This window comes from Passer montanus, unplaced genomic scaffold, assembly GCF_014805655.1.
Source record: "Passer montanus isolate IOZ18808 unplaced genomic scaffold, ASM1480565v1 scaffold45, whole genome shotgun sequence".
In the NCBI taxonomy this organism is placed as follows: Eukaryota; Metazoa; Chordata; class Aves; order Passeriformes; family Passeridae; genus Passer; species Passer montanus.
Window position 1 is genome coordinate 6,706,573 of NW_024369373.1, and position 22,611 is coordinate 6,729,183.

General features: G+C 38.4%; 1 protein-coding gene across 1 annotated transcript in view; it reads right to left on the reverse strand.

The window, feature by feature from the left end:
* Positions 1-12,595, reverse strand: part of SMPD3 (sphingomyelin phosphodiesterase 3) — a 103,472-nt gene extending 90,877 nt beyond the window's left edge. Inside the window, exon 1 of the mRNA XM_039721502.1 lies at positions 12,338-12,595. The gene's annotated coding sequence lies outside the window, so the exon portion shown is untranslated. The remainder of the gene's footprint in view (positions 1-12,337) is intronic.
* Positions 12,596-22,611: the final 10,016 nt, after the last annotated feature.

The following is a 22,611-nucleotide window of genomic DNA, read 5'->3' on the forward strand; positions in this document are numbered from 1 at the left end:
CGGTGTGAGGGTGGGGATGAGGTGTGAGGGCGGGTGTGAGGGTGGGGACGCTCAGGGCGCTGGGGTGCCAGTGCCTCAGGGGGTTTGGTCACAGATTCTGCTGTTCCCAGGAGCCAGGTGCTCTGGTGAAGGGTGAAATGTGAAATGTCCACTGTGTTCTCCTCTAGATGAAGTGTGATCTGTATGTTATTCATCTCAATGTTGTATTTGTTCGAAGATAACGTTGTCCTCAGAATAAAGTGTCAGTGCCCTCTTGAGGAATAGCCTCACTTTACCTTACCTGTGTCTTGCTAATGCTATGCAACAAACTTTCAACAACACAGTTCTTAAACCAGGGGAAAGGTGCATTTACTGATAATAATGAATAAGCCCTTCTACCTTTATTGATGCCTGACTTGAGTTCTTCATAATTATATTGGCTTTTTGCATTAACGTGTGATCTATAATGTTTTGGAGCCGTCCCATGCTGTTTATTTGATTAGTTTGCCTGACCCCAATATTAAAATATTTCTGCATCTTGTAAAGTAATCTAATTTCCAAAATACCAGAAAGATAATCATATTCTGGATGAATTTTGGAATTATTTTTAATATTCTACTTGTGTAGGCCATAATAATTTTTCTACTGCAGTAGTGGTAATAGACTCATCAGTGCTTAAAGAATTTCTGGAGATCTGTCCTCAGCAATGAGCTGTTTTTTGAACCATACGGCTTAAACGCTTATTATACAGTGCACGAATAATGAAAACAATGTGTACTTCAGTGTATGTCTGTGTGGTAATGCTAAATACAGAAACACCATCACAGAACTCCAAAGAAGAATGGACTTTTCCTCTTGTTTTCAATGACTGGCAGCAGTAATGGGCTGGAAAAGTAACAAGGAAAACAGGAAAGTCTTGGCTAACTGAAAGTTAATGTAGAAACTTTTTTTATTAAGGTGCTCATTTGGGGTACTATTCTAAACCTCCTTTTTTGTGAGAACTATTTCTCTTCATGATGCTATCAAAATTCGAGATCAGTTTTCATGAGACCTCACAACACCTCCTTGTGCATGCAAAGCTGTTCAGTTCTCAAACTTGGTTCTTCCTACAACCCCTACACCCTGTGCATTGAATTCACTCAATGTTCAACAATATGTTATGGCCAGATTTTTTAAGGGTTCTTTTTGTCAGTGTAAAGAGAAGTGGATTGTACTCAAAAATATTTGAAAGTATGTGGAGACTTGACTGCAAATATTTAGTGGGTTTCAAGATGCAGGTGTTGGAGCTGACTGTTATGAATGTCTGGAATGTTACTGAGAGTAAATCTGTAGCTGTGAGAAATGCAAGCTTTGTGGAAACTATTTTATTCCTAGTAGACAGATTAAAACTGGGGAGGAAGGGTGAGGTGATGTCATAATCCTTAGCTTCTGACACTGTTTTTCATATTGAATATAAGAGGTAGTCTTTGCAAATGAATGCTAGATAATACAGTTATCTTTTAAGTGCTTATGCCTATTGAGCATTTCCTCACTTGTAAAATCTCTTTTTACTCACTTGTGTAGTTTCACATCTCTGAGCTACTTGCTGCTGTTTTTTCAGGTAATGACCTTTCCATTCTTCCTTTGTCCATGTGCTCCTGTGCTGATGCAGAACTGTCAGCTTGGGGCCCTACACACTGCCTGCAGTTCAGCACATCACCGACATTTTTATAGAAACTGTTGAAATTGTGTGATTCTGCTCACTTCACTTACGTGCTTGGCAGCAGTCCCTTCATGGGTATAGCTGTTGTTTTTCCTCCCTACTGAATGTTCCAGCTCTTGCAGTGTCAGTTCCTTCACCAGCCATCTGTCTTGCTGGCTCACTCACTATCTTAACAGCTCTCCTTCTCAGACTAGATGTAAGTCCTAGTGAGTATGCCATCAGCTGTTAATTTTTTATTCAGAAGCTTTTAAAACAATTGTTGCTGCACATGAATATCCTACATTTCAATCCTCTCCATCCCATCCTTGGCTCTTAATGGTTGCTTTCTTCTGCATCCTCCTTTTTACAGGTTCCTTTACAAATTGTTTGTCTATCACTTCACTTTTTTTCCTGAAAGTTTTAGAGTAATTTTGTTCAATTTGACAACTTGTCCCTGAATTCTGTCTGGGGGATTGCATGTCTGAATGCAAGGAAGGCCTAATCCAGTTCTGTTTGTTGTGGCACAGTAACCCTACAATCACTGCAAGAAGCATCTAAGTAGTTTCAGATATTACATGAGTCAGGTAACAGCTCCTGAGAAGAGTAAGATTGTTACCTTTTGTCAATAAGTTAGATAATAACTTCTCTGTGGTGGTATCAATGTTACAGATAGGATAGATTGCCTTGTAGCTCAGGGGCTGGCATATTGCTAAACAATCTAGCAATCTTTTTGATGAAAAGTTCTATTTGCTTGTAAGCCAGTCAGGTCTGGATACAAAACTACTTTATGAAGCCCTGAGAGTATAGTATTCCTTATTATAGTAGCAGTTTGGTTTATTTTTGTACACCATACTTGCTTTATAGTCTTCCAATAGCTAAGATTCAGTTAGATAGTGTTGAGAGCTTTATAAACTTGGTTTAGTGCATTTTTCAGTTGTAGAAATGAACACACAGATAATAATTTCAATAGAGACATAGCAGCTTTTCTTCTTTTTAATGTATATTGACAATCCTTTCTCAGACCTTCTGCTCCTTTCCTGGACAAACTCAAATATTGTTTATTGCTAGTGCTAATTAGTCAGCCAAGCATCTGCAGCTGGCAGCTGTCCACAATGAAGAAGCCCCAGAAGACTAAAACTCCCAGTTGATTTGCATGTTAGATATCATTGTTTGTAATCTTCTGGATTTCTTCCACACTTAATGTTTCTTAACGGTAAAGAAATCTGAGTGTGCTTACAGTAGTAACTAATAATTAGTGATTTTATTTATTAGTGGATTTTATTTCCCCACTGCACTTATGACCTCCAGGATAAATTTAAACCTGTCATTTAATGCCTCTCACGAGGGGCTGTCCATCTGAGAAAGGTTTGCTTCCAAACTAAACACTGCCACTGAAACAGGTCTTCTCATAATGTGATGCTCTTATGCTGGTAGAAGTGTGTTCACAACACATTCATCCCTTCTGGGCCAAAAAGTTAAAGCTCTATTACTACATTGGTAACAGAATTTATGCCAGTGTAATAAATAATTCCAGTCGTACAGAAAAGTTTTACTAAGTTACACAGTGTTTTTCTGCCATTGCTCAGGCCTTTTTTTCCTTTGTACACAGAAAGTGAAAACACGCAAGACAGCAGCATAGACGACAATGAGAGTAAATGAATTTCTTTTCTGTCTTTGTCCCAGGCAAATCCACTCCCTAACTCCAGAGTGTGGCTTCCAGTAGGAAGGTGACAGCAGAGATTGTCTCCAAAACCCTATTAAGTGAGGTACTCAGGTGTGATCATGGCAAGTCATATGACTAAATATAACCAGCTGAGGCAAAGAAATTTGCACCTCTCCAGAAATCTTCAACAGTGAACCGGTTACTCATATACTTTTTCTCTCATAATGTGAAGCTACAGATGTCTTATGCTAAGAAGAGCAAGTATCCAAATCCAAGGAACAAGCAGAGGAAACGGGTGAGCTACAACTTATCTTCCCTTCTTGTTACCAGGATATGCTCTGTAGTCTGGGTTCAAGCCAAGCATTATCCCATGAACACTAAGGAATGTCATTGTTGTTAGGTGAACACACCACCATGATAATTTACTTTGCTAGAAATAACTTGTAAACTGGTTTCAGAAGAATAAAACTATTCACCAGAATGTGATTGGAAGGGTATTTTAAGAGCAAACAAAATCTACTTATATGCTAGGCTAGAAGGAGCTAGCTACTACTTAGCATGCTATTAACTAAGAGGCATCTCAATTAATTCCTTCTTAAAAAAAAAAAAAAGGTTAGGCCTCACAAGATTTCAAGATTCCATGCTTTAAATAATCTCAGTTACCAAAGAGAATTCCTAACACACCAGCTGGAATTTCCACTAATATAGTTAAGGAAGTGTGAAGTGGTGAAGTGAAAAAAACATCAATTTTTATATTAGGCTAATAAAATCTTTCCATCGTGGCTTTAGTTTCATCATAGTTTTATAGTATTATCATTAAATAGATTAAATAATATATAGTATTATAATTAAATAGATTTACATTTTATCAAAACCATGTGAGCAAGACATGCCCAGTTAGCAAGGAATGCTCATTGCAACATCCTAAAGTAATAGGAACATCACTGTGTAGAGTTTACTATTCTTTTTCATACTTTTTAAAACAGGGCATGGCATGATGTTCCATTCACCTATAATGTGTTCAGTAAGAAGTTAAATTAAGTGGCTTTACGTATTCTGTAAGAACAGCTGTGGCACAGACCTAAAGATTCTATAGGTAAGTTCTGAATGGAGAAATCTGGAGCTGGGCCTTGCAGTGTTGTCAGAAGTAGCTCTTCTGAGGCAGATTATGAAATTAGAAATGTAATCTCTGCCTGACATAGAGTTAATATGAAGCCATTCCAGGACTGAAGCTGTTTACTGGTTCTTCCATCTGTCAGGATTTTCCTAGCTTCTATGGGAAGGAAATACATTCATTTGAAACTGAGATTGCATGGAGGAAAACTTTCTTTGTGGCTGCATTATGGAGCCCTTTTGAAGAAATGTAGGTAGCTGCTGGCAGACCACCAGGTGAAGTAGTGAATGGGCATAATGGATGTATTTATTTACAATAACTAAACAAACTAAAAATCTTTTTCCTCCTCTTAGATGTGACATTTGAAATTTGTTTGTGCAAGAAAAAACAGTGTGAGAAGTAATAGTTAAAAACCTTAAGTCGTTAGGAGAAAGAGAGACCTGAATGAGACCGACATTGGGGGATTTTTTTTCTTTTGTTCTTTCTTTTAGGACTGGGTTTAGCTGACTAAAGTTTAATGTGTAAAATCTGCAAGGTTAATGTGTAAGCTAGACTTGAAGGACCTTGCCATTGGGAAATAATGAAAGGAAGAATTGTATCAGCTGGCTGAGATGAACATCACATATTTGCTGTAAATTACTTGTGAAGGCTGTCTTGGAAAGTCCAAAGAGTCAGCATAAGAAAGAACACTCACTTTGTGCTAATCAAGTGGTCTGGTAGGGTAGGGTTCTGTATCTATACACTGATTCTTCTGTGCTCCATAGCCTTTTCTTGCAGGATTATTGCAATTAGGTATGTGCAGCAGCAGTGTGTGTGTGCTATGCATCAGAGAAACATTCAACAAATGTATCTATGTTCAATAAAGATTTAGTTGCACCTGTACTTTTTCACCTTATGTCCACAGGCTACATTATGTTTTGCTTTGGAAGACATAAAGAGGAGGTATTGGACCACAGCTGAGGTTCTAAAAAATTGTCAGGAAACTAGTTTTTAAAAAGTTGCAAATACCTACTTCTGTCACTCATGTTATTTGAAAGCTAATAGTTTAACAAGAAAGGTGAAATGGCAAGGGAATTGCCATTCAGGCCTTCTCTCAGTGAATAAAAATCCTTTTATATCCAAGATATTCCATTTGTTTACAGCAACATGCATTTGAATTAGATTTGCCAAGCTGTGGTAGCCAACTTCCTAAGCTTCATTTCCATTGTACATTGTCCTTTCAAAAGAATGTTTATCATATAGCTGATACTCTGGTAGTAATGAGAATAATTTACATAATTGCACCTTATCAGGACTAGATTCTTTCAGTAATTTTTCCAGCTTTGCTGTGGGAGTAAGAAAAGTTTCCCCAGAACTTCAATCAATGAAAGGCTGGTTTTAGACTATAGAGTCATCTTTACTTGCTCTGTCTTGCTATGCTTGCAGAGTAACAGCAGCTTAAAGCTCTGTCATGAAAAAGGGGTGGTATGTGCATCCTCTGGGATTAGCAAGGATCCCCATCTCCAGCCTGTGCCAGCAGTGTCCACATCCACCTGCACAGGAATTCATATTGTCAGGGTCTCTTCTTCCCTCTCTTTCCCCCTCAAAGAGGCACTAGGAATTCCAAGAGGGGTTTTATCCTTCTTTTCTCTCACTCATGGCAACAAGAGAACATCAACTGCTCTCCATCCTCTGACTAGATCTACTAACACATACTAGCTCACAAAGAAATAATAAAATTAACAAGATTCTTATCTTTCTTCAATTTTCACTGCCAGTTCCTTAGCTTGGATAAAAGACTCCTGTCCATGCAGGGTTTTCTAGACTCTCCCTGTCTTTTCTTTCTGCAGGTAGGGTCATCCATGGAGTTCAGCTTCGAGCTCAATGAAGGACTCCTAGAGGAAAAGCTATAAATCTTTGATCTCTCATCTGTATGGCAGTGCTGATTTCACAGAAGTAACTGTGATGAAGGAGTCATGAACTGAGTATTTTTTCTTCTAGTCTGTGATATTTGAAGTGTTTCAGGGCACACTTATAATTCTGATGTATTTTCACTTGTCATTTCTCACTGAGCCAGAATTTCTCATTGTTTTCAATGACAGACAGTCCTGCTTAGCAGAATGGGAAGGATGGAGTAGCCTGTATAGAAAACCACAGCCCCTCAACAGATAGCTGCTTACATTCCTTAGATATTATCTCTTCCCAGAAAGGGTTAAACTCTACTTTTTCTCCAGGCAGTAATTCCTTCGTAAAGTAAGAAAACAAAGTTTCAGTTTGCTGATCATGAATTTACCTGCTAGCCTCTTTGCAATCCAGTTACCCAAAAGAAATCTATGGAATTTTACCCCTTTTTCCAACATGGCTGTACCAATGTTTGGAGCAAGTGAAAGGAATAAAATGACCACTTAACTCTTCTTTTGGCAGAGAAAAGATTGAAGCAAGACATCCTGCTTAAAATTGAAAAGCTTCTACTGTGCTTGAAGCACAGCATAGGTGGGAAAGAGCTAAAAAAATCACCAAAACCCTGTGTTAAAGCAAAACTGTTAATCAATGTTAACTCATTTAGAAATAGTTAAGAGGGACAGATGGAATCCAGTTATTATCTCTCTTTTACTTGAGTCAGTTTTAAAATATATTGAAGCTTGAGTGGCAGATATGGCTTGTCACTTTAAAGGGTATTTTTGCTATTGTTAATACTGAAATAGATTGAGGAACAGTAGTTAACAGAAGTCTTAAGTACCTCAGAGAAAACACTTGTCTTGCATTTATTATCTCAGCTTTCAGATTTAAGCAGCTATATGTGGTTAAACTTTGAAATTATGTAACAGTAATAGAATGCTGTTCAAGTTGATGCCTTCTAGAAGACAAGGGAGTAGGGGTGGGGGTGTGATTGTACAGTAAACCCACGTTAAACTTTTTTCCTTCACTGTACTCCTTGAGACAGCAATCAGCTCCCCAGAACAGAACCCAGAACATGCTCTCTGCAGTTTGCTCTGAACTCAGAGTGCATCTTGTGGGTTTTTCCCCGTAAGACAGCGATAGAAATCTAAACATTGATGTAATTCATTTTTAAATCAGAATTTCTCAGCCTATGTTGTTTAATTGCAACCTGTTCCCTGGTAACATATTTCTAAAGCAAACATCCTCTTATTATATGAAGAATATGCATTTTTAATTATCTCAAAACTGAACTGAATTGTTAAATCTTGTTTTTATTCTGTGGTTGAGCTGTGTCATAGGTCACACACTACTTTCCAAAGTGCAAGTTTCAACAGATGCTGTGTGAATCATGTTAACAAAGGGCACCTTTAAAAATAATTTCCTATATTTTAGGATGCCAGTTTTTCTGCTTTGTGTTGGTGATGCTGAAGTTTTAACGCACTTCCAAAGCAAAGATAACAAACCATGTCACCAGAGCAACTCTTTACTGCAAATGTGACTAGAATAATCCTTTTATGCTGGCACAAAGATAAGTGGACACGCAGAGGACAAACTTCTTGTGAGTGGAATATTGGTTGATTTCTCTTCTTTTATAACTTCTGAGACATCTTGGTTCCAAATTTAAAGAAGACTGTATAACCATCTTAAATGGAAACTAATGGAAATTCTGTTTGTTTCAGAAATTTTCAATAATTTGGTCCTGTGTGTCTCATATGGAATACCTCAGATGTCTGTATGTGCAAATTTTGTCAAGTTGCATTTTTGAGGACAACTAGCAAGAGATCTAAAAAAACCCAAGTGTAATTTTTTGATAGCAGACACAGCCTCAGACACATCTCAGAAAAAGCTAAAAAAGAAATCTGAAAAATAACAGAACACATTATTTCATGCAGTTCTTACAAAGAGGTGCTAGTCCAGGCCTGTCACCCCTGCTCTGTAAAATAGCAGGTGAGTGAAGAATGCAAACTATCAAGTATTAGGCCAGAGAGAATAATCATCACTGACAGAGAAGCAGGCATTCTGCCCAGGCACTTACTCCCACTGAGGAGACTGGGGTCAGCTCACACAGAGTGAGCTTTCTGTTCTTTAAATGTGCTTGTTAAACCTCAAACTTGCAGCACAAGATTCAAGACTGAGAGATTTCTCAGTTTCCCTCACATTCACTGAAATTTTCTATAATCATGAAATTGCTTGCTCCTGCTTTGACTCAAGAGGATGTTTGCTGGTCACCTCTTTAAGGTGTGACAGCATTCTGCCTCCTTTTAGAGTAAAAGCTGAGTGGCTGACAGCACAGCCTCAAAGGACAGTATGTGCATGACCAAGTCAGGAATCACCAAAGTCTGGTGACTTCCCAGTGGATAAGTACAACTGTATGTGCAGGGCTAGAATTCTGTCCATAGTTTTCATCTTCTTGCCTCCATCCCAAGCACTAGAAACAAAGCTGAGTAGAACTTACACAAGGAGAAAAATCTTATATTCATTGTAATTCTACATACATACTGTCTCCAAACTGCCCATTTCTTAGAAACTACTTGTTCAAGACAAAACAAAATGGAAGTGAATATTTTTGCAAATCTTGTCAGCATTGTGCTGTCAGCTCAAATTATGGATTGTCCCTTTTTACAACAATGTCACAATTCAATCATAGTCTAACATTTTCCCAGATTTTAGAGTGACTTTGACCTATGAGATATAAAAATACATGATTATAGCAATAATGCCTGGAGTGCAGCTACAATTTTCTTCTGTTATGGAGTGTTGTGCAGAAGTTAAAACAAATGCTTAAACACTACAGTCAAATACTTAGAAGCTATACCTTCAAAAATCACTGAAAACATTACCTGATACTTGAAGCAAGTCACTGGGATTGCTCCTTTTTAGTTAGCAGGCCATTTCTTCTAAAATGAAGCAGTACATAATTGCTTATTGTAGTGTGCATTTAAATGCATTTTTTAAAGAGTAGACTTGGGAGTACCATATAACAATCTACAGGCATTTATGGGGATAAGTAAAATCTAGTTATGTTTAATGCCAAGAATTGCTAGAATTCAAGTAGAAAATTAGCACTACACAATACATGAAATTATTTTTTGTGCTTTTAGAATTGTAGAAAATACATAAGCCATCTCAGCCATACCTAGGGGACAATATTAAAAAGATGTTTTGGTAATACAGAGTACTTTGATTCTCCATACCATTTAAAGGTATGTGTCCTGTCATTCTCCCTCATACAGACAGCAGTTAAAAAGTCTCTGCTTTTCTATAGCACATGTTGATTATTAACTATAGCATTTTGTACAGATTGTCCTTATAAGAATTTTCTAATCCTTAAAAAACCCCTACCCTTAATGTATTGCTGCATAGTGTGATCATAATAGTGGCTCTAACATTAAATTATATCCAGGTCAGGTTTCTGGGCAAGTCTTTTTGAAAAATAGACTTTTACTGAAGTGTAATGGAAACATTTCCATGACTTCAGCAGTCTCCTTTGGAAGTTAAAATAAACATTTCCACAAAGAAATTGCAACTTGAGATTAAATTTACTGTGCTGAATGCATGATAACTGGACACACAGAGTTGCAGTGGATCCTGCACCAGTAAAATATTGATTGTTTATTGCCCAAGCTGACATACAAGTAATTAGCAGAAATATTCTATTGCAATAGCCTTTAGGATAAACAATGTTGGGAAACACAAGAGTCCTTTTTAATATATTTTGGGAAGCCCAGGTTGTTTGCTCTAATAAAAGCATGCTGCACTGGCTTCATTAGGACAAAGCAGCTTTGTCTTTGTCCTAACTGACCAGGTAGAAACATGCATGTGGCAGCAAGCACAGAGTCTCCGTTTATGAATTATGGCAATATAGGGGTGTGGTCAGAGCATGCTGCTTAGCTTTTCTCATATTTTAGTGGCTTCTTGAGGGCTCTTGCAGGCAGCAGCAAACTGCAAACATAGAGCTGAAATGTCTATAATGTCCTTCTGTTATAAAGCCTCTTATTCCTACCCAAAAATGAGAACCTATGTTAAGGTTTAACAGTGTCCTTTTAAATTAGAAGCAAGCTGCTACAGTGAGATATTCAGACTGGGTTAGGCAGAGTATGCTATGGTTACCATCACTAAACAGAGCTGGAGCTGTTAAGATCAAAATGGTTGACTTGTCACTCTATAGTAATTGCTCCCTGTGGAAAAAATTCAATAGCATCGCTTAAATCACACATAGTGATCACGTGCTCTGAGGCTTCGATGGTTCTTAGACTAAAAGGCAGAGGTAGGGAGGAGCTGTGTCAGGAAATCTAATTCTGCTGGTGTGAGGGGAAGCTTGCCTTGCACACAGTCATGTGCACAAATTGATTTTTAATTTTACAGTAAAGCACTATTTTAATTATTAACTCAATTGATCCCTAAAAGGCTACTGTTAAAGGCCAGATGTTATGCCCCTGCATGTCCAAGGCGCATATTGGAAGGAGAGCTTTTGGATGTGAGATGACTGTCAGACTGCATTCAACCTATTCAACTTCTTTTTGTTACAGTAAAGCAGAAATCTGTTAATCTGCAGCCTCTATAAGATAAATTGAATACATGCTGTCTTAGAAATGAATTACATACCTGAACCCTAATAACTAGTAAAAAACAATTAAAAAAAAAAAAAAAAGAAAGCCACGTCAATAAAATGAGAAGGACTATGTTTCTGTCCAGAGTGGAGAATCTTTAATATTATGGGAATTTATGTGAGTCTCACGATTTTGCTTTTAAACACTTACCTTACTGCTGCCTGCAATTGTTTTTCTGGCTCTTTTCTTCTGACAATGATACAGTAACATGGGGAGCAGGAGATACTTAACACACAAAGAAATTCTAGATACGGGGCAGAAGTAAGTTAAGGCAAAGTGCTAAAAGTATCCTAATTAGACTGCATTTGATTTTCTACAGGAAGCAATTTTTTAATCTTAGTTTGGTTCTTCAGTTTGTTTGAAAATCAGCACAGAAACTGTACAAGTTCCTGCTCTGACTCCATGCAGTCTCCTGTGTTAAACTTTTCTCACCATCTACACCTGATAAAAGTGCTGAGTTTCTGTTTTGCCAGGCTTCCCCTTCCCCTGCCACTTTCAGAAGGGTAGGTTAACCTGTCATACCAACACCAAAAGGGTGCAGCTGCATCCTACTCAATTTAGGGAGAAATAGCTCAGGAATACTCACTGATCCCGTGACAGAAGGTACTACACATACAAGCAGTGAAGAACACTTGCTGCTTGATTATGCATGGTTAATATGCTTGCTCAATTCCCTATTCATCACCCAGCACTAAGAGGAAGCCTGAAGCATCAGGCACAACAGCACAATGCTTGGCTCTAAATGACTTCATGTAGGATGCAACTTGCCACTTGGCCTTAAATACAGTGGAATTTTTTCCTCTCTTCTTCTGACACCTTGTCACAGAAACACTGTGGCTGCTACTCTGACCTTCTGCTGCTTGTCCTAGCTCTTCAGTGGGGCTGGAAATCCACACGGAAAGAAGTAAGAAATCATTGCAGTGCAAAATCTATACAAGCATTACAGTTAAGGAGGGAACTCAAGGAAACCATTTTGCAGTCTTGACTATAGCACTATCTTACCTGTATGACAAACACATCTTTTCCCCTGCTGAACCATGAGAATAGGAATGTGATTCCATGAGCAAATTAATATACGTAGGGTATTTTCCCCCTACATCTAAGTAAGTACAGATATTTGCAGTTAACCAGCCATCCCGCTCTTCCCTTCCCCACTCCCCGGAAACTAAAATAACGAAACTACTCAAAAGGCATCTGGACCGCACCGCTTTGTTCCCCGCGGTCCGCCTCGCGGAGCTCGCTCTCTGCACACAACTCGCGCCTCCGGCAGCCTCCGGCTCTGGGCTCGGCAAGAGCCCCCCGAGCCGGCAGCTCCGAGCGGAGGGCGGGCGGAGATGCAATGCGGATGGGCGGGGAGGGAAAAGCTTTACCTGCCGCCTTCCCCCGCGGAGCCAGGGGCGCCTGGAGCTGCTGCATCCACGCCGGGGCGCGGCGGGCGGGCGGGCGCTCAGAACGCCTGGCAGAGGCGGCTGAGCGCCGGGGCCATGGCCGCGCCGGGGAGCGCCGAGAAGGGAACGCCGCCGGAGCCTCCGTAAGCCGCGGGGAGACTCAGCACCTGGGCGCTGAACAGCTCCACGGAGCGCCACGGGCGGGGCCGGCGCCGCGCTCCCGCCCCTGGGCGCGGGGGGGCCCCGGCCCGGGCGGCGCCCCAGCGGAACGGGCGGCGGTGAGCACGCTTCCCAGCCGCCCCGCGGACAGGAGGCGGCTCCGCTCCGGGGACAGCCGGGAGGTGTAGTCCTGGCGCTTGCGGAGCGCCGGCTCGCTTGGGCGGTGCCGGGGGCCGCAGCGCCGCTGCCCGGGCGGGAGCCCCCGGGAGAGCGCCCGGAGCCGCCGCCCCCCGAGCGGAGAGCTCCGCCCGCCCGGAGCCCGCGGGGCCGCGGCTGCCCCGCTCCGCGGTGTTGGCGCTGCGGCGCTGCGCTTTGTGCGGAGACTTTCCGAAATGTTTGATTCTGTTCTTTTTTGGGGGTTTTTTGGTGGGGGCAGAAAAAACTTCTTTTTTTTACAGGAAAGCACAAAATCTGCTACTTTGCAGACAAACTGAATGTATGCTATCTTGGAATTAAATTACATATCTGAACCTTAAGTATTAGTTAAAAAAAAAAATAAAAGCCAAGTTGCTGAATATAAGAAGTACAATGTTTCTGTTCAGACTGGAGAACCTCTGATAACATCAGAATGGATGCAAGTCACATTAGCTTGATTTTAAACTTGCCTTACTGCTCCCAGCTATTGTCTTTCTGGCTCTTCTTCTGGTTTAATATTGGGAGCATTTCCATAACGTCTGACTGTCCATCTTGTCAGTTTTTTGGGGGGAGAAAAGAAGTGCTAGTATAGTTCTTACGGTCTTACAAAGAGTCCTGAAAGCTGTACTGCCTCCCTTCCTCCCACCAAGATTCAGAAGATAGAAGATACATATTGTATGTTGTATGATACGTGTGTAGCTGTTCAGAGCAGCTAAACAGAGTCAGGACTCTGCCTCATCCAAAGCAAAACACCACAGAAAATGTAGCAAAAAACCTGTAATCCAGTTGCAGACGGCTTTTAGAAAGCTATCTGTGATATCTATGTTTATACAGGGCTTCTCATGTAGTTATGAATTATTTTCTGAAGTAGGATGTGTTATTAGTTAACTTACAAATGAAATGGTACAGTATTTCCAAGCATTTTCTATTTACTTGGTCATCAAAAGGAAAAGTAATTATTTAGTGTAGTTTTAAATTAGAAGTTAATTTACTCTTTTGTTAATAACTACAACAGAAGAATCTTTTAAATATTATTTTTAAAAAATTAGTTGACAAGTAAATTTAGAAGTTTGGGCTCCCACCTCACCCCAAATTATGTGGTGCTGAAAGATGCTGAAGGCTTGTGTGGAGGATCCAGTATGTTTGAGCTGCATGAAGGTCCCTGCTTTTGATGCTGTGAAATCCTGTTTTCCAAGCATTGCCCTCATCTAGAAGGTTTTAGCTACTGTACTGCCAGCTTTCAAGAAATATGACAGAAATCTGGGGCAGCCAAAAAAAACCCTGAGCAATATGTTTTATTTACTCTATGTTAGCAAAACCTCCCTCTGGGTTGTCTCCATTCCTATGTGGTTTATTCTAAATCAGTGGTGCAGGAGTTAGGTTTACTGCTTATTTTTATTCAATGGGTAGACATTATAACGGTTTCTTGCCCACTTTTGGATGCCTTTTTGGACAGTTCTTAAATGTAATAGGTTTCCCAGACAGCAACTGGATCACACAGTCACACCCTACTGAGCAAGGTCTCTTCTGCAGCAATCCTGAAAGGGTGAGAAGTTGACACTGATGTTACATTTTGCACAGTGGTTCATGGATTTAAAGTACTGCCAGATTTGTTGTAATGGATGCCTGATATGATACGAGATTCTATGCCACCAGCATGCTAACTTGATCACAGCATAAGTCTTTGGAATATATACAGCTCTTTGATAATTATTCTCATCTTTGCTACATGCTGACTGCTAAATTGCTTCCTGAAGTACCTTCCCCAGTGTTACCACAAGACTCACTCAGCTCAGAATTATGTATTCTGTTCCCTACCTTGCTGAACTTTTTAGCATTAGAAAGTTGTAGCAAAATATAGTAGATAAGTTTAAAACAGCATTTACTTTATCACAACTTTTGTTTGACTGAAACACATTTGTAGATGTGGAAAGTATTTATGAAATATTATGGCAAATGCTTCACTTTGAATAATGACTCTTGAGATTATCCAAGATGTGGGTTTGATATAGTAAAGAACAAATTACAGAAAACATTTTCTTCCATTTGGTATCTCCTTCACATTCACATAACAATAGAATGTGCTTCCTCCAGGCTGGGGCTTTAGTGTGCAATTGGGGCTCCCTTTACAGAAGGCTGCCTGAGATGGAGGCAGTGGAATCCTGCCCTGCCCTGCCAAAGAGCCTGCCTGAGGCAAACACGAGGCCTGAGGAAAACCTTCAAGAGTGTAGGCAGCTATAGGGCACTCCCAATTTACAAGACCACAAGTAAGCAAACCTTTTAGTGCTAATGTGGAGGACAGCTACCACTACTCCCTGCTCTTTGTTTTCCCACCCCATTAATCTTAATGACGCCAAGTTTGCTCTTTTGTTAGCTGAGAGGGTTCTGCTAAACTACTAACCATGTTCTGCTTTGTAAAGAAGAAAAATAGAAATATAGATACATTAAAATGTTGACACATATTTTGAAATAGTTGTGAATGCTGTAAGACAGTTCAAATTATCTTTAATTAAAGGATTTAGTGCCTGAAAGAATTTAATATGTTACTTTAATACATAGTAACTTAGTTAATCAAAAGCTCACATCATTCCTACTCTCCTCTTTCACACCCCCTGTTCTGAACTGCAAATTTCTGAGCACCAGAACAGGAGAACAAACATTGCTATGCTTCCAAGCTCTCATAGAAATTCCTGAGAACCACCTTAAAATCTGGAATTATGTCTGGCTAGGTTAAGGTTTTTACACTTACACTTGATTCCAGATGGAAGTAAAATTGGAATATCTTTATCAAATCAAATATGAAAAGTTCATTGGAATTTTGCACAAGGAGCCATCAGCCATTCAAGTACAGCTGAATCACTGGATTCATGGATTCTGGTTTCTGCTAACAGCAGCTGTAGTGTGCTGTTGTCAGCAGCAACCAATCTGCTTACCCTGGAGACAGTGACTCCCATTTTCCTGCACACATAAGATAGATTCAGGGAAACCCAGATAAAAGATTAAATTTCTTCCCAATCTCAATGAAATTCATGCATTTATCTCAGTAGGCCATCTATCTTGTGAAGGAAAGCAACAAAAAATTACTGTTATTTTCAACAGATGCCACAATGTGTTTCTTCTTTTTAGGTTTTGTACATCCAAATTCTTATTGATGGGCTTAGTACACATTTAATTAGACATACTGAAGGACCACTGATCATTCTGTCTAAGGACTGCCCAATTATGCTTTCGAAGGTTTGTTCTTATTAAATGAAAGAACAGCAGATGTGATGATTCACCCTCACTACCTCCATTTTCTCATCCTCAGTAAATTTAACCATACAGGGCCAACATTTTCTTTGCCTTGCAGAGAAATAAACTGACAGAATAAAGTAAGAATATTTCTCTTAAGTTGTTAACAGGATAGAAAAGCTGAGATTGTGCCAAAAGGTATAGCTAAAATAAATGGCACAGCCATACAGAGTCTCATAAAATTGAAAGGGTATATAAAATAAGAAATTCAAAGTATTTGCTAAAAAATACATCTGTTTTTAAAAATTCATAGATACAGCCTTGTTCAGGCCTTAAATAGTCACTGTCTAAATAGGGCTTTGAAATTATTTTTAGTCTTTCCAATTCACATAGAGAGTACTGCTAACTGGTTTGATGTGTCTTGCACAAGTCTTTCGTGATTCTGCCCCTGGAGGGTCAATGTTTTATCAGTAAGAAATAGCAAGGCACAGGATTCTATGTATGGAGTTGTAATGGTTTGTTTATCACTGATTGAGCGTAGATGTCAAATGCACAGACAGAATAGACTGAACTGAGAAAGCAGTTGATTTTAGAGCATCAGTTTACAAACCAGGAGGAAAAAAAGTGTGAAATAGTTGTAAATGTGCAAGACTTCAGAATTATGACAGGGAACTGTCAGACAATAATGCTAAAAAGCTTTAATTGGACTGTCCAATCTTTTGCTGTAGTTCTCTGAGATTTGGAGAATCCAAGAAGATGATCAAGTTGGCTTCACAGAAGGTGACAAGAGTTGTCACGTTTGCAGAAATGAAATGGAGCACAATGCAGTATCTCTAATTGAGCTGTGTTGTTGGGAAGCAAGTCAGGGAAAGGAATAAAAGTAGGGAATGAAAAAAGGAGAGAAAGTAAGGTATAGTGAACAGTAAGGCATTGGGGTAGGGCATTCCAATACCTATTGGAATTGTTGCCAGCAAATTTTGTTCTGTTACTGCTATGAAGAGACATTTTTAGATATTATATTGTTTAATTGGATACTTCCATTTATTAGTATCCACAGTAGGAAATTAATTTTTCCAGTCTGACTTTATGCTGTGGCTTCTGACACCCTCACTGTGAAGCCTACATAAACAGAAACTTAAAGCAGGAATATTTTTTCTATGAGGAAAAAAAATCTATGTCTTGTTCATCATAAGGCAGCTGTGCTTTGTGTAAAGAAAAGAGAATGGATTATATTGACAGTCCTGCTGTCACTAAGGAAGGATAAGGGGTCTCATAATGACTAAACTGTATCTGAAGATAGTAGAAGGTAAAACTTGATCCAGAGAGGAAAGTTAGGTGAGTTTTTCATTTATAGTGTTGTATGGATAATGAAAAATATTTTACTGACATGGTCCCCCAAAGCAAGTTTGCTTTATCTCCTGCTGCACTTTTAGTTTAACTTTAGCAGAGTAGCATTTCAAGTATCAGTTTCCAAAAGGCAGGGAAACATTTCATGTCCCTACAACTGATTTTAGTAAAATAAGTGTGCTAATTAAACACTGAATCCTTAAAAATAAAATTATTTTGTTCACCTTCCTAAATACCATGAAATAATTCCCATAAACCCTGGCTTTCAAAATTATTTGGATTTGCTTGACAAGAGAGTAGCAATTACTTCTAAATGCAGCTGACCATCAAGAGCCGAAGGCCTGCAGTTAAAAAACCACTTTTGCAGCCTTAGAAATTTTCTTTTAAATCACCTGTTGGACCACACAAGCAGAAGGCAAGTTACCATAAATTAAGACATGAAGACATCTGGTAGTTGACAGTGAGTATTCTCTTTTGGTATTTATGGTACTATAGCTTGAGGCTGCCTATAATTTATGGATGGAATTTTTTATGGGTATGGGTGAGAATTATCTTCCTCCAACAGGAGAAAAAAAATGCAATACTTTTGATCTGAGATAATTTTCAACCATGACAGGATATTTCTATTTCTATGTAGGGGGGCAAAAAAAGCACCACAACCTTTCTCAGTTACTGGGTGTAACTCAACAAAGCTTTCTTCAGACTGCCACCAAACCCTGCATTTTAATCAGTGTTGTCCTCACAGCTACAAGCTATTAGTTGCAAAGCAGTGTAGTGTTGAAATGTTTCATTAATATAAATTGTAGTAAAATCAACTGCATAGAGCAGATTGCATTTAGAAAATGTTTAGAGTTAAAAATATCATACTTAAAGAAACTTGTTGTACTTTTTCACTTAATATTTCTTTCACCTCCCAGAGTTAAAATTCAAGACAGTATTACACTTAACTTAGTTAGCTATCATCAGATATCTGGTGCCAAAAAATTTATTGAGTTCAAAATTGTAAGAGGTTTTGTTACCTCTTATAATGTAAAGAGGGTGAATGATTTATCCAGTATCTGGATATCTTCAGAGAACAAGATGTTCTAAAGTTTGTAGGAAGGTTGTTTTTACCTCATCAGGATTGGAAAGCACTCTTATTTTTTTTCTTTTTTCTCTCTCTCTTGACCTGTATTTCTCTTATTTTTACATTAGAAGTCTAAGAAATCTTGTTTAAAACACCATCTGAAAAATATCTTGAGATCTAGAAAAATCCTAGTGGAAGAAAATGCAAAAGTGAATTTAGACAGTCACTCAGAAAAAACACATAAGCTTAGGTTGAAGGCACACAATCCATTCTTATGTTCCTAGGTAGAATGTACAAAAGACAGCAAAGCAGGAGCCAAATGTTTATTTCCAGCTTCAGATCTTTTTGTTGCTCAGCAAATTGAATAATTAGGGTTGGATCTGCAATTTAAGCAGTGTAATTATCTAGAAGAGTAGACTATGCTTCAGATTTCTGGAAGAATAGGTATCCTTTTTCAAGTCCTACTGGCCAGGATAATTGTAGCTTCCAAGTGAGCAATAGAGGATGATGATTGCTTTTAGACTTGTCCTAATAACCAGAAGCATCAGGGCATCTCAAGCTCTTGTCCTGTGAACAGTTTTAATGACATGTAATAGACACTGCAGACCTGGTTTCTCTGGGCAAATAAAAATGTCTCTGATTTTTGATCATTCTGTTTGGAGCTGTACACTCATCTGTATTCCTTCTTGTTCACTGCCCATCCTTGGGAATGCAGACACATTCCTTCCTTACTGGAGTTACATAACATATAAAGGTCTCCAGTAAAGAGGAACCTTGATTTCAAAAACAGAAGCAAACCAGAATCAGCACAGTGCACAAAACACGCTACATCAGTTATTCAGTTACTAAATTTGAGGATTTTTCTGATTACTGCTTTGTACTTTGAGTGATTACTAGTTTATGTTGATTTTTTTGAAATGCATGTCCTTTCCTGATTTTTGGGCTTGCACGTAATCAGAATTGAATGTATTACCAAGTGGTATGTGCAATCTCCTAACTTGATTTTTAGCAGTTCTTTCCCCTTGCATAGCATTACCAAGTTTTGAGCATTACAGACATTTCAAAACAAGAAACTACCTTCTCCTTACAACTCACATTGTACTGGTTATTTCCCTCAGTTCTTAGTGTCTGAATTTCTTTGTGGAGACAAGGGGTTAGCAAAGCTTTTGTTCAAGGTTTGAAAAAATAACATTAAAGCAATAATTTTTCAGTGAATATAAGAATTTGTTCTTACGTTTGACTTGGAAGCTCTGCAAATCAGGCTTAATGTTTATTTTTCTGATTGGCCCAGTGGTGGGAAAACCTAAATGTACCTACAGATCTATCACTCAACACTTGGGATGAATATTTTAATAACTTAGACATTTAAGTGACTCTAGAGGAAGTGGATAATTCTTTTGAATGCTTTTGAATGCTTCATTCCTTGGGAGTGCCTGATGCAGCTATTTAATGGTGGACCATTCTGATCTTTCTCTGAAAATGTTATCATTTTAATGAGTCAGGCTGGATCACTTCTAGAAGAGGTCTCTAGGCTTGACCTCAAGAACACAAACTGGAAAATACTGCTGGACACTGTAGTTCAATTCAGAGGTTCAGTTAAGTTGCTTTGCATAACTGGATTTTTTCATGTTGGCCTGAAATGGGTTCTCTCCCCCAGTGTGCAAGAGGCCAATCCACACAGAGCACTGGGGTATTTGGTGTTGTCAGAGAACAGCATTAGTTAAAATGTGCAACATCTTGTACATTTGAGTCTACTTCTACATTTGAGTCTACTTCTACATTTGAGTCTACTTCTACTTCTACCTCTGCTTCTTGCTGTTCCTAGGAAGAATTTGTGTGCCTTTCATCAGTTGTGATCTTTTATTGGGATTCCACTTCCTAATGCAACCAGGTAATTTCTTCCCCCACAAAGTGACTCAGCCTTCTTCAGGGCCCAAGGCATGTTTAATGGCAGTAAAGACTGACAAGCTGAATTTGCCCTCTGTGTTGTAACCAACTATTCACAGAAATCATGAACTACGTAATGTTTTGTCGCTTTTTCTCCAAGTTCATAATTGTGTTAATGAGGTCCAGTCAGACAAAGCTTTAGAAGATTTGAACATCATCTTTGGCAAAGAAAAGTCACTAAGCAAAATGAGAGATGCTGGGTAATGTTTGAGTTGCTTTCTCCTTAAAACAACAGCAACAGCAACAAGAATGAAATGAATTTAATTTCTGGCCGACTACTTTTGGCAATGTCTCCTGTATCTCACACTAAGCTTCTAAGAGGATTATTGATTGTGTATGGTAGCAGCTTCCAGTTTCCACATTAGCCTTAGGAGGAAATTAGATGATCTATAAGTAAATACTGTAAGCGTAAAAACTGTGCTGAAGCCTTTCATTATTCATTTGAATTGGATGTTTTGGTTTTTAGAAGACAGCTCCATTGATGTTATGGATGGTTTTACTGTTTTGTTTAATATTTTATGTATGTTGGAGTAGAAAGCCACTTATCATGGTACTTTTTAGTATAAAAACATTAAAATATCATTATTCATGTTGCAAGCTCTTTGTGAAATGAAAACTAAGTATTTGCCCCTTTCATAATCCTTCAAAAATACTAAGTTTGGGCTAGATTTAATTAGTTAAGCCTTATTAGAGAAAAAAACAATTGCTTAGCATGTTTGAAAAGCAAGACCATTAATTTAGATTCCTAAGCATAGATCAAGCTGCCTACATTTGGACATCCAAGTTGGGAAATCTCAGAATGCTTTGTAATTCAAATTAGTTTAATATTGAATAATTGCCATAAACAGTTTGTCTTATTAGGTTCTAGTAAAAAAATTTACTTTGATTCTCAGATTAACATTGAATAACAGATTATTTCAAGAATATTTGATCTGAATATACATCATTAAGTAGTACAGGGAGGAGGGAAAGAATTAAGCTGATTAAAACAAGATTCATTAATTATTAGTCCATACTGAAGGCATATACTGCCTATCTGGTGAAAAAATTACTGTAATAAATAGTTAGGAAAAAGTTTAATGAGCTTTATGAAACAAATTCAAAGTCTGCTAAAACAGAAACCTCTGAGAAAAAAACTATTAGAGAGATGAGACAAAATGAACACATTGTGTAATAAAACAAATCAAAAAGATCAGACCAAAGTCTAGAATTGAACAGCTTCTCTATTTCCTTCTAATTTTCTTGGTGGAAAACAAAATCCAACAAACAGAAAACCAAAGCAAAAAAAATTCACAAGCAAGCATTTGAAGACATTTGTGGCTACTTGGGGTGATCTTTATAGTTGGCTCTATTGTGTGATTCTTTCTGGATTTGAAGGAGAGATTTTAGTGTTTAGAGCTATGTGTTCTATGATTTTTTCATTAAAGATATTCCCACTAGGTAATTGGTTTTAAAAACTTACTGATTATTCAAATCCTTAATTTCTCTAAGGACAATGCAACAAGTGAATCAGGAGGGAGGGTGAACCTGAACACGTGAATTTGGTAGAAATCTCGGTGACTTGCTGACTCAGAATTTGAGAGAGGTTAATGTTTTTTTCTGATATGACATAATATTCTCCTCCAGTGAAACATTTTTGGTTTCTACTATCAGAAAGATTTGTTTTTCAACTGATAGACTGCCAAGCTCCTTGCTCTTATCTGCTGCAGGCACTTGAGTGCATTTTTTGAAAGTGTTCACTGTGGTAGGTGCAGAAGTACCTCAAACTGTACAATAGGTGCCAGATCATCTCACCCTGAGAACACTGCTCAGGCTGATGCTAACTGAAGGCTGAAGGCTTGCTTCAGACTGGATTTCTGTTCTAAATACTTCCTTTCTCCAAAGGTAACTAAAAGAATATGAAGATAACACTATAATTTATTTCTCACAGTTCTTTTTCTGTGTGGCTTGGTCCTTGAATTTCCAGTTTTAGCATTTTAGCAGTTTAACACCCTGTGACATAAAAAATGGATTGTGCCAACAAAACAATGTAATTGGTTTCTTGTGATTTTATGATAGTTTCCAAAGTATCTTCAGTTAACCAAAAAATAAAATGGATTTAAACAGCAGGAAAATTGTTATTAAAAGGATTATGAACTTTTATCTATGCTGAGCATTTGCCACAAGCTATTTAGATGTGAAATTGAGAATGAACAGAAATGTGGTTTTGTTTAAAGCCATTTAAATAACTCTTCATTTCTCCTTCTCAATGATTTTTTCATTTTAAAAATTGTATCTTCACTGAAATTGGAATCAAAAATTGAATTGAGGG